At 38.2% G+C, this 12,129-nt stretch overlaps 1 non-coding gene across 1 annotated transcript; it reads left to right on the forward strand.

Moving 5' to 3' along the window:
• The first annotated feature begins 2,390 nt into the window (after positions 1 to 2,390).
• LOC136228219 (small nucleolar RNA R71) lies at positions 2,391 to 2,497 on the forward strand. Its single transcript, XR_010688549.1, has one exon. It is a non-coding gene; the product is annotated as a small nucleolar RNA R71 (small nucleolar RNA).
• The last annotated feature ends 9,632 nt before the right edge of the window (positions 2,498 to 12,129 follow it).

The raw sequence follows: 12,129 nt of genomic DNA on the forward strand, positions 1-12,129 counted from the left end.
TTCTTCTATATGCAAATGTTCCATAAGGACATGTGAAGGTTGTTTTATCTTGGTCATCCGGGTAAATATATATTTGAAAGAATCCGGAATAGCCATCAAGAAAACAATAGAATGCATGACCGGCTATTCTTTCGATCATTTGATCAATGAAAGGTAAAGGAAAATGATCTTTCCTAGTTGCCTTATTTAGGTTCCTATAATCTATACAAACCCTCCAACCAGTGGTGGTTCGCGTAGGTATTAACTCTCCTTCATCATTCCTTACTACAGTTATGCCTCCCTTTTTGGGTACACAATGGATTGGACTAACCCATTCACTATCCGAAATAGGATAAATGATTCCATTGTCTAAAAGTTTAGTAATCTCATTTTTTACTACTTCTTTCATATTCGGATTTAAACGTCTTTGTCTATCTGCTTTAGGTGGCTTATCTTCTTCTAAGTGAATCCTATGCATTATAACACTAGGATTAATTCCTTTTAAATCTGAAATCTGCCATCCCATACTTCCTATTCTATTTCTAATAACGTCTTTCAATTTTTCTTCTTGATTTTCTGTTAATTTGTTAAAGATGATTATAGGTAGAGTATCACTTCCGCCTAGGAAAGTGTATCTCAGATGGTTTGGTAATTCTTTAAGTTCTAATTTAGGTGGGACTACTACTGAAGGCGGAACTGGTCCATCTTCTCGAATCAAAGGCTCTGGGTCCTTATCTTCTAATTCTTCACCCATTATAGGTTCTATTATTTCTTCTCTTTGAATAATGTCATTAACACATTCTTCAATTAAATCAAGTTTCATACAGGCGAAATCCTCCATAGGATATTTCATTGCTTGATTCATATCGAACTCGATCTTATCGTCACCTATTCGTAAAACTACTTTTCCTTCCGACACATCAACTAGAGCATGTCCCGTGTTCATGAACGGTCTACCAAAGATTAGCGGACAATTAACATCATAAGCAAAATCTAAGATAACAAAGTCAGTAGGAAAAATAAATTTGTCAACTTTCACCAAATCGTCTTCAATTATACCATATGGTCTTTTAGTGGATTGATCCGCTAATTGCAAAACCATATTGGTACGTTTGATGTCTTCTTTTAGACCTAATTGTTCAAAAATAGACAATGGCATCAACTTTATACTAGCTACTAAATCACAAAGACAACTTGGGAATTCCATATTTCCCAATTTACACGGAATAGTAAAGCATCCGGGATCTTTGAATTTAGTAGGTAATTTGCTTGATACTATCGAACTACAATCTTCAGAAAGTGAAATGGATGAAATTCCTTCCCAACTAATCTTTTTTGAAATTAAATCTTTCAAGAATTTTCCATAGTTAGGAATTTGCGTAATTGCATCCATGAATGTTAAATTTATATGCAAATTCTTAAGTTTATCTAAAAATGATAAAAGTTGTTTATCATGGTCTTTATTTCGGACCCTGTGTGGAAAAGGTGGCTTTGGTACAAAAGGTTTCATACTAGAGTCAATTGGTGTATCTTTTTGTTTTAATGTATCTTCTTTGGATTTTGGTAAATCATTTCCAGGTAAAGTTGAATTTCCGGGCATTTCCGGACCTAAGTAGTTTTTCCCTGAACGAAGAGTGATAGCCTTAACATGCTCTTTCGGATTTTCTTCCGTTTGGCTGGGAAGACTTCCCTCTTTGCGGGATGGAATTGATTTAGCAAGTTGTCCAATTTGAACCTCCAAATTATGGATGCTAGATGATTGGTTTTTGATAAGCTGATCGAATTTACTTTCGATCCGTTTAAAACCATCGTCTTGATTACTTACCTTTCCATTCATAGCATCTATAAATTTGTCGATTTTTGAAGATAAAGTGCTAATCGTATCTCTTGTTTGATTTTGATAATTATTTACACGATATTGATTAGCATTTGCATTATTATTATTATTACTATCTTTCCAATTAAAGTTAGGATGATTTCTCCATCCAGGATTATAAGTATTAGAATAGGGATTAGTAGTTTGGTTTTGTCCTTGGACAAAATTTACCTGTTCTATCTCATTCATACCTTCGTAATCAATATCTGTCTGGATCGGATCATTAGGATCGCACGGTGCCATAAACTTATCAATTTTGTGCGATAAGGCAGAAAATTGGGCTTGTAACATCGCAACTGGATCAAGATTCATTATACCTTTAACTGATGATGTACCTGAGGATGATGGTTTCGCCATTGGTATATGTCCACGCTCTGCGGGCCACATACTGCTGTTGATTGCCATTTCCTCCAAAAGTTCTCTTGCTTGGACGGACGTCTTCTTTATAAATAACCCTCCAGACATAGCATCTAATGAACCTCTAGTCGTAGGATTTAATCCATTATAGAATGTCTGCATTAAAAGTGCATCTGGCAATTGGTGGTGTGGGCATAAACGTTGAAGTTCTTTCAAACGTTCCCAAGCTTCATAAAGAGTTTCATTATCATTTTGGGTAAAAGATGTCAACTCTTTGATGACTCTTGCTGTTTTTGCTAAAGGAAAATATTTTGATAAAAACGCTTGGGCTAATTGGTCCCAAGTTTCAAATGTTGCAGCAGGCATAGAAGTTAACCGAATTTTTGCCTTGTCCTTCAAAGTGAAAGGAAAGAGGCGATGTTTGATTGCTTCGGCTGTTACATCAGTAATTTTAAAAGTGTCACAAATTTCTAAGAAATTTGTCAAATGGGCATTAGGGTTTTCGTTAGGTAGTCCGTAAAACGTTACGTTATTTTGCAACATATTAAGCAAAGCAGGCTTAATTTCAAATTGATTTGCGTTTATACGGGGTCTAACTACACTATTAGTTACACCGGCCATTCCTGGCCTAGCATAATCCATAAGTGTCGGTGGATCGGCCATATTTTCTGGCTGGAATACTTTGGTTTTTAAGGGTGTTTGGTTTTTGCTTTTGTTTTTCTTGTTTTTCTTAAGTGTTCTTTCAATTTCTGGATCAAGAGGGTCTGGTGGCGTGCCCGAACTTCGCGAACTGCGCATGAACTTGAAATTGTTACACGAACCAAACTACCTTCAAAACAAAATTGAAAACAAATATGTTACATAAACTGAAAATAAATAAAATATAAAAGTTGTATAAAAATAATGTGTAAACCTAGATTCGAAAATAAAATACGAAAAATAAAAATTTTGTCAAAAATTTTGGCGTATCCCCGGCAACGGCGCCAAAAACTTGTTGAGCGATTTCCGCAAGTGCACGGTTTCGCTTGTAGTAATAAAAATATCGATCCCACAGGGATACGTTTTTTAACGAAAAACTTATTTTTGAATTTATTAATTTCGAACTTGTTAGATTTACTATTAATTGTAAATGAAAAGTGTAATTTGTCTAATTGAATTTGGGAAAAATAATTGTTTAATTGAATTTGAGGACTTTGAGTATTTGAAAATGCTGGAATAAGATTTTATATTAGAATATATCGATTGTTAGAAAGATCTTCTGATTTAGGGATGAATTTTACAAAACATGAACATTTAGAACTTTTTAGAAAAACAAATGAATGTATTCATTTGCATTAAGCAAAGAAAACAACTTAAACTTTATATCAATTATGATGATGAAATAAATGACGGAACCTCTAATTAATTGGCTTTGAACGCGACAAAACCCTTTCGGGATAGTTGCCCTTAATCAAATTAAAACTCTTTCGAGATGATAATTTGCCTAAGTGTTCAACAAAGTTTCCTTGTAAAGATTTTGAATTTAACTACGTATTAATGAAAACACCAGCATCACTTTAGTGGATTGGTTACCATAAGTGCTGCATAACGATTTATCGAATAGAACGGACTTTATTAGATGAAATATAAATTGATACAAGTTTACAGAGAACATGGAGCATCGAGTTCTTCGAGGGCGTGCAAGTGAACGGCTGATCAGTCATTTCCTTGGGTTTCCTTAGAGGTTGTCAGGCTCAGGGGCGAACACTCTACTCAATCTTCTCGCTGTAACTTCGTAATAGGGATTCGGTCGGCCACTACCATGATGCAAACTAAAACTGGAACAATGTCTAAACGCTACTGAGTTGTAATTAAATTATAAACAATATGTGTACCTCATCTTGTTTTGTACAGAATCTAATTTCTAACTCTCGAATTGCTTTTACTTAGAACTTAGACATTAGTTCTACGCTCTGATTCTATATCTATATTACATAACATTTCATCTCATACTCCTCAACATCAACTCTTTATTTATAGATGTTGAAGGGTTGTGTTTGAAGTGATGTGTCCTTTGTGAAAAATTGTATCCGTTGGTTAAGAGTCGTGTCCGTTGTGAAAGGACGTCTTTATCCACTTGAACGAACGCGTTTCTTGGATTTCAACATGTGTTAAATGCATTTGGCAGAATTTCTGCACTTACCGAGGATGGGAATCCTCGGCCGTGAATGGGGGAGCATTAAGTTGAGCTTTGGACGAAGGGAGGAAATATCTGAACCATACGTGTCGCGGCCCCGGGTGGGGGATTCGCTGTCGCGGCATGGTGAGTTTTCCATTTCTTTGCTTTCGTTCGTGTCCTCGACTTGGTGCTTTCGATTTACGTCGTCTTTGACTCCTTTTGTAGGGTTTTTCTTCTATTTTAGATCCTTTTTCGTTCCTATTTGGATTTTACCAAATATTTAGGTACCTTGCAAGAAAGAAAGATATTCGAAAGTAAAAGTAATCTAAACGGATATAAACAACACAGATTTGTAATAAAAATGATGTAAATATTAATGATATTTTAGGTATATTTTGGGCTTAACAAGGCCCCTGAGGGCCTGGTCGGCGAGCTGGCATAGCCAGTTCGTCGAGCAGTCTTGCCCGATACGCCCACGTGCGGTCGCCGAATGCCAAAAATGTGTTTTTCGCCCAAACTTATCCCTGTGCATGCACAAAAACTCCAGATAACATTAGTCCAAAGGCTAAATTGACCCGCCAATTGCTTATTTTGAGCAAACGCTTCATTCGGTGCGACTTTTGACGGATCAATTAGCTTCAAAAGATAACGGAATTATAATACGCATGCTATTTTGGCCGTATTTGCCTAAATTGATCACAAAACGAGCCTAAACAACGAAAAGTAAATAAAACGTTTCCAATTTCTAACTAACTCACACAAAAGCATTTAAATGCGAGAATTGCTCGCTTATTAACTAAATAACGCTAGAACCGTCCTAAAACCGTACCCAAAGATAGGGTTTTTTGACCCCTATCAAACCACCTCGCACTTAAAACTTTACTTGTCCCCAAGTAAACCAAAAAACTAAGCCCGCAATCACAAGCAAGCTAGAAAACCTCCCGGTTTGACTAGGTGCTTGACACAATTTCGAGCATCTGTAATCACATGCATTCGGAAATACAAAGTAGAGACACGATATCCAAAAGCCGCATTTCAATTATCATAGGTCATATGTTTTAAGAAAAAGGACACATGTTCAATTAAACGAGCTTGAGGGGATTGCTAAGTAAAACTCCTCACCATAGGTAGTTCACTCATTTCACACAATTTTGGTGGCTAAAGTGTTTACTCTCGGCTTATGTTCTTGCTTAGGATTACATTGATTTTGCACATTCATCCGAGTTCATCTACTATGCTATATGACTCCGACGATATCAAAAACAGCCTCGAATTGGGGTTGTAATGTGGTTAGAGGGTTGAAGGTACAACAAGGGTTAATAGTTCTAGCGCTAGAAAAACAAAGTTCAAATGGCTTTAGCAAATATGAAGTGACTGAGCTTTTTATTCATTCATTATTCTCTTTTTAGGATGTTTTCTTGAGACGTTTTGATTTTAAGAACTGGGGAATGAAGTTCTCCCTTTTTGTTCGTCTCTTTTCTTTTCTTTTCTTTTTCTGTTTTTCTGTTTTTCTTTTTTTTTCCTTTTTGGGATAGTGATGCTCATTCACTTCTTAGCCTTTTGGCTTGCTACTATGATGCCATAAATAAAGATAAAGCGCTAGAAACGACAAAGGCTCGATGTGAGCTTTGCAAAAACTTAGGGTTAAGTAGCAAACCAAGTGATGGTTTGCAAAAATTGGGTTAGAACGAAAGAAAAATCTATAAACTACAAAAATATAGGCTCAAAGGGGCTTCCTAGAGTGGATGAAAAAGAGAAAATAAGGTAAAGAAAATGGTTAATTCTAATGAGGCTGATTTCATCGTTTATCATCTCAAATCATTGCATGTAGGTTCAACACAGCATTAGGTGCAAAATCTGTAATCTTTCCACAAGTCAAAGCATTCACACAAAAATGTCAAGAAAAAGAGTTTTTTGATGTTCGCTCTTAGGCTCAAATTCAACTCACAATTCTTTGGGTTTCAATTTTGTGTTTACTAGTTCTCCCCAAACTCAAGTTTAACATTACAATCTTCTATTCTTAAGTTATATACCTAAGTAATGATTTTAGCATTTCTTCAAAAGTAGGGTCTAAATGCAAACTTTAGCTCATGCTTTTACAGATACAAGGATTGTGTCCTACACCTAAACTAGTTGTCATGCAATCTTAGATTCGGTTCTCAGCCCTCAAGGACAAATAACAAAGTTTTGATTCGAAGGAGGTTCACGATTTTAGGTCCTAAACATGCAAAACATAAATAAAACCCGAAAAACGCTAAACTAAACTAGACACGACGCAATAAAAATTTATACAATTTTTGTAAGTTTGTCTACCCCTCATCCTCACACTAAAAATATGCAATAAGTTCCAACATTGCATCACAAACCATAAAGTACAAGTGCAAAAAGTTAGGGTGGAGAAGACAACTTACTGATCGGCCGGGGGAGGTCTGATTGTCCACAGGCGCAAAACTTGTACGTCTGAATTATCTTTGCCAAGATAAATCTTAAGACGGTGCCCGTTTACTTTCTGGGTGATCCTATCCTTCCCCTCGATTTCAACCATCCCAGAGGGGTGCGTGTTGATGACTGAGAATGGCCTGTACCATCTACTTTTGAGTTTGCCAGGGAAGAATCTCAATCGGGAGTTGTATAAAAGCACTTGGTCGCCTATTTGAAAGGTTTTCTTTTGTACTTTCCTATCATGCACCCTTTTGGTCCGCTCTTTGTATAGCTTGGCGTTCTCGTAGGAATTGTACCGGAGCTCATCCAGTTTGTGCAGCTGAGTTAACCGTAGTTCACCTGAAAGGTTATGGTCAAAATTTAGATATTTCAATGCCCAGTATGCCTTATGTTCTAATTCAACAGGTAGGTGGCAAGATTTAACGAAAACTAAACGATAGGGGGACATTCCTATGGGAGTCTTAAAAGCTGTCCGGTATGCCCAAAGGGCATCATCCATCTTAAGGCTCCAGTCTTTTCTAGCATTCCCTACTGTTTTCTCAAGAATACGTTTCAGCTCTCTATTTGACATTTCTACCTGACCACTCGTCTGAGGGTGGTAGGGTGTTGCAACCCTATGAGCTACGCCATACTTTTGGAGCAAGATGTCAAATTGTCTATTGCAGAAATGGGACCCCCCCATCACTGATAATGGTCCGGGGGTGCCAAATCTGGTAAAAATATTCTTTTTTAGGAATCTCATCACCATTCGAGCATCATTTGTGGGTAGAGCTTCTACTTCTACCCATTTGGAAACATAGTCAATCGCCACAAGAATGTATTGGTTGTTGTGTGACATGGGGAAGGGTCCAATGAAATCTATGCCCCAAACATCAAATAGCTCACACACGAGTATGCCCTGTTGAAGCATTTCATTCCTCCTATAGATATTCCCTACTCTCTGAGATGCATCGCAGTACTTAACATAGTTATTAACATCTTTATGCATTGTGGCCACCAAAACCCAATTTGGAGGATTTTCGCCACTGTCCTATCTGGCCCGAAGTGGCCACCCGGTTCCCTAGAATGACACATATTAATCACTGAATCTACCTCCTCTTCAAGTATACATATCCTAATTATGCCATCAGTGCAGAATCGAAACAAATATGGTTCTTCCCAAAAGTATTGTTTGTTCTCAAACATAAACTTACGTTTTTTGCTTGCATCTAAATTAGGGGGAAGAATGTTACCGACTTTGTAGTTCGTGATGTCTGCAAACCAGGGGAGAGATCATACCGAATACAATGTTTCGTCCGGGAATACCACCTTGATTTCCTCATGTTCTAAGGCTTGTTGATCTAACTCTAACATGGATAGGTGGTCTGCTATCACGTTTTCCACCCCTTTATTGTCTCTGATCTCGATGTCAAATTCTTGGAGTAGTAAGGTCCAACGGATCAGCCTAGGTTTTGCATCCTGCTTGCTCATCAGATATCTTAAGGTTGCATTGTCAGTAAAAACAATCACCTTAGACAACACCAAATAAGATCTAAATTTGTCAAAGGCAAAAACTATGGCTAGCAATTCCTTTTCAGTTATTGAATAATTCTGTTGTGCATCATTTAAGGTTTTGCTAGCATAGAAGATTGGGCGAAAAAGTTTATCTACCCTCTGACCAAGATAGGCTCCTACAGCCAGATCACTGGCATCGCACATTAAGTCAAAGGGAAGGGACCAATCCGGGCTTACCATAATAGGTGCTTCGATTAATTTCTTTTTCAATAATTTAAATGCAGACATACATTCTTCATTGAAATTAAAATCAGCATCTTTTAGTAATAATTGAGTGAGGGGTTTAGTGATTTTTGAAAAGTCCTTTATGAACCGTCTATAAAACCCTGCATGTCCTAAAAAGCTCCTAACCAATTTTACACTGGTAGGAGGATGCAGTTTTTCAATCACCTCAATTTTTGCCGGATCGACCTCGATCCCCTTTCCCGACACCTTGTGTCCTAACACTATGCAGTTTTGGACCATAAACTGGCACTTTTCCCAATTGAGTGCCAAGTTTTTGTCTTCACAACGTTCTAAGACTCGGTCCAAATTTTCAAGACATTGATCAAAAGTAGGTCCTACAACATCAAAATCATCCATAAAAATTTCTAGGAACTCTTCGACCATGTCAGAAAACATAGCCATCATACAGCGTTGGAATGTGGCAGGGGCATTACATAATCCGAAAGGCATCCGCCTATATGCAAAATTTCCATAAGGACAAGTGAATGTGGTTTTCTCTTGGTCCAAAGGGTCCACAGGAATTTGCAAATTCGTGCCCTGCCAACCATTCCAACATTTGATCAATAAATGGTAAAGGAAAATGGTCTTTATGGGTGGCCTCGTTTAATTTCCTATAATCTATGCATACATGCCAACCCGTAACCTTTCTAGTTGGGATTAATTCCCCTTTTTCATTTTCCATTACCGTTGTTCCCCCTTTTTTGGGCACGCATTGAACCGGGCTTACCCATTGGCTATCAGAAATCGGAAAGATGATACCTGCGTCGAGGAGTTTTATAACCTCGACTTTTACCACCTCTTTCATGTTAGGGTTGAGCCGTCGTTGAGGTTGGGCAGATGGCTTAATCTCTTCCTCAAGGAAAATCCTATGCGTGCAGATTTTGGGGTCGATGCCTTTGATGTCGTGGATTGACCAACCAAAGGCCCCTTCATGCTGCTTCAGCACCTCCACTAATCTTTCTTCCTGTTCAACTGTCAACAAAGAAGAAATAATAACAGGTAAATCTGTGGGAGGTTGAAGAAAAACATATTTCAGATTGTTGGGCAAGGGCTTGAGCTCCAATTTTGGAGGTTCCTCTAGCGAGGTTTTGGGTTTAGGTTTGATCTCACGATCAAGGTCCTCTTTTCGACCCTTGACCCAATAACATTTTTCAGGTGGGAGGTCTTCAAATGGTTCATTCGAGTTTTCACATTCCTCACCACCTAGACCGAGTTCTAAAGAGGCATTTCTTATGTTAAGGTCAACTTCCTCAATACATTCATCTATTAGTGCATCCACAAAATTACAACTCTTGGAACGTTCTTGACAAAATTTCATAGACTCGTAAACGTTAAATGTTACCTCTTCGTCCTGCACCCTTAGGACCAATTTACCTCCATGGATGTCTATCAGTGTCCTACCGGTTGCAAGGAACGGTCTCCCAAGAATAATGGGGACGGAGTCATCTTCTTCCATGTCGAGGACCACAAAATCGACCGGGAAGATCAGTTTGTCCACCTTCACCAATACATCTTCAATTATGCCTCTAGGCCGTGCGATTGACCTATCCGCTAGCTGCAGTGTCATGTTTGTTGGTTTAGGCTCTCCGAGTCCCAATTTCCTGAAAATTGATAAAGGCATAAGATTAATACTTGCTCCTAAATCGCATAATGCCCTATCTATGTGCATGTTGCCTATCCTACACGGGATGGTAAAGCTCCCTTGATCTTTAAGCTTGGGGGGCAATTTATAAGTGATTATGGCCGAGCATTGTTCTGTTAAAGCCACTATCTCATTTTCCCCAAACTTTTTCTTTTTCGACAACATGTTTTTAAGAAATTTTGCGTAGTTCGGCATTACCTCTAGTTGTTCCAGTAATGGAATATTGATTTCTAATCTACTAAGGATTTCCGAAAACCGAGCAAATTTCTTATCTAAGTTGGCCTTTTTCTGTTTCTGAGGGAATGACAGTTTTGGTACGTAAGGCCTAACTACTTTTTCTACAGCTACTTCAGAAGCTGGAGTTTCAGATACGGGACCGGGGTTGCTTACCACTTCCGGTTCCCTACTTACCTGCGGTGATGGTTGTGTTTGCGATTGAGGTGCCACGAGTGTGTCCACTTCCTTGCCGCTCCTTAGGGCGATGCCTTGAACCGTTTCCTCTTGTGAGAGGAAAGCCTCTTGGCATTCCCTTTCTTCTTGTCTGATTGTGGCGAGTTGGTTGCTCAGGGTCCTACATGCCTCCTCATTGGCTGCTAATCGGACGGATATCTCTCTTAAGAGGGTCATTATTCCTTCTGAACACTGTTTGCCTACCATAAATCAAAATTAGAAGGGGGACATGGAAGGGTATCTATGGGTGCCACGTAGGGCGCCGGTGGATATCGTGTGTGCTCTTGATCGTAAAAGGTGTAAGTTGGGGGTTCAGAATTATAACTTGGATGATTACCCAAGTAACTTACATTCTCACCTCTAGGTACGTAGTAGTTGACGTGGCATTCCTCACCGAGGTGATTCTGGCCACATCTTACACAAAATGGTGTCCTTGATTGGCTATCACGGTTGTACGAAGCCACAAGAAAATCCATTTTCGTGTTGAGATCGTTCATGGACGGGTTTTGAGCTCTGTTGTCCATAATTGCTGGAAGAACAATTTTATAAGTATAAGTAATGTTACAGAAATGAAGTGATAGTATATTAACAAGTATTTGTATATGTAAGTATGAATATAAACAAAGGATATTTACAATGAATGCCTAAACTAACAAATTGACCTTTGGTTCGATATTGCAGAAGAAATAAATCCCCAGCAACGGCGCCAAAAACTTGATGCACCTTCGATGAAGACTCACTAAGGGATAAGTGTACCCCGTCGTTATCAAGTAATAAATTTCTGGAAAAGTCCAGGTTATCGTCCACAGGATTTATTTCTGCAAGTATCGAGCTACTTGGTTTCAGGTGTTATCTAGGCTTAGGGGGGTTTCAGTTTGTTTTTCTTTAATTAATCTACTCCTAGGTTGAATTATACTACTCCTAGCTAAGTTATCTGATTCTAACTAAGTTATTCTACGCCTAATTAAGTTACTCTACCCCTAATTAAGTTAAACTACTCCTAAGTGATCTTTCACTAATGCAATTACCCGAAGGAACATGGTATGAACGATAATAATGAAGTTAGGTTATTAGGTCTATTGATTAAAAACCTAATCTAAGTCACTTGTATTCAAGGCGATTAACCCTACTTACCCTCCTGAAGTTCCTAGTGCGTGATTCCCTTGTAAGGCCGAAACTAGGTCTAAGGCTCAGCAATTTGGGCTTAATCAACTAAGAGGTCGTCAATCTCCTAGGCTCTGACTAGGTCAGATTCAGCTCACAATATGTGCCTACTCGATTTTGGGGCTTTTGAATGAGTTAAACCAATTGAATAAAGCGTAAGACAAAGATTAAACAAATAAGCATAGAACAAAATAAGAGCTAAAGTATTATTAAAGATGAAGAACAATGTCACAGGATACAATTAGCCTAGGATTCATAGACTGTATCAAAGAGTACAAACAA

The sequence above is a fragment of the Euphorbia lathyris genome, chromosome 4, assembly GCF_963576675.1.
Source record: "Euphorbia lathyris chromosome 4, ddEupLath1.1, whole genome shotgun sequence".
NCBI classification, from domain to species: domain Eukaryota; kingdom Viridiplantae; phylum Streptophyta; class Magnoliopsida; order Malpighiales; family Euphorbiaceae; genus Euphorbia; species Euphorbia lathyris.